Below are 682 nucleotides of genomic sequence, written 5' to 3'. Positions count from 1 at the left end.
GACACATGTAAGGTCAGCAATATAGGGTCTATGGGGTTATGGGGTCTCTATGGGGTTATGGGGTCTCTATGGGTCTCTATGGAGTCTCTATGGGGTCTCTATGGGGTCTCTATGGGGTCTCTATGGGGTCTCTATGGGTCCCTATAGGGGTATGATCTGTGCCGGGTACCCACAGGGCATCAGGGACACCTGTAAGGTCAGCAGGACTAATATAGGGTCTATGGGGTGTCTATGGGGTCTCTATGGGGTTATGGGGTCTCTATGGGGTCTCTATGGGGTCTCTATGGGGTTATGGGGTCTCTATGGGGTCTCTATGGGTCCCTATAGGGGTTTGATCTGTGCCGGGTACCCACAGGGCATCAGGGACACATGTAAGGTCAGTTATGGGGTCTCTAAGGGGTTATGGGGTCTCTATGGGGTATATGGGGTTATAGGGTCTCTATAGGGTCCCTATAGGAGATATGGGGTCTCTATGGGGTCCCTATAGGGGTTATGGGGTCTCTATGGGGTCATGGGGTCTCTATGGGGTCCCTATAGGGGTTCTGGGGTCTCTATGGGGTCATGGGGTCTCTATGGGGTCCCTATAGGGGTTCTGGGGTCTCTATGGTGTCTCTATGGGGGTTATGGGGTCCCTATGGGGTCTCTTCAGCGTCTCTATGGGGCTTACAGGGTCTCTATGGGG

At 53.5% G+C, this 682-nt stretch overlaps 1 long non-coding RNA gene across 1 annotated transcript in view; it reads left to right on the top strand.

The window, feature by feature from the left end:
* LOC107307723 overlaps nt 1-682 on the top strand; it is a 13,927-nt gene that overhangs the window by 11,468 nt on the left and 1,777 nt on the right. The window lies entirely within an intron of this gene.

The sequence above is a fragment of the Coturnix japonica genome, unplaced genomic scaffold, assembly GCF_001577835.2.
Source record: "Coturnix japonica isolate 7356 unplaced genomic scaffold, Coturnix japonica 2.1 chrUnrandom810, whole genome shotgun sequence".
NCBI lineage: Eukaryota > Metazoa > Chordata > Aves > Galliformes > Phasianidae > Coturnix > Coturnix japonica.
This window is presented reverse-complemented; position numbering and strand designations above follow the sequence as displayed.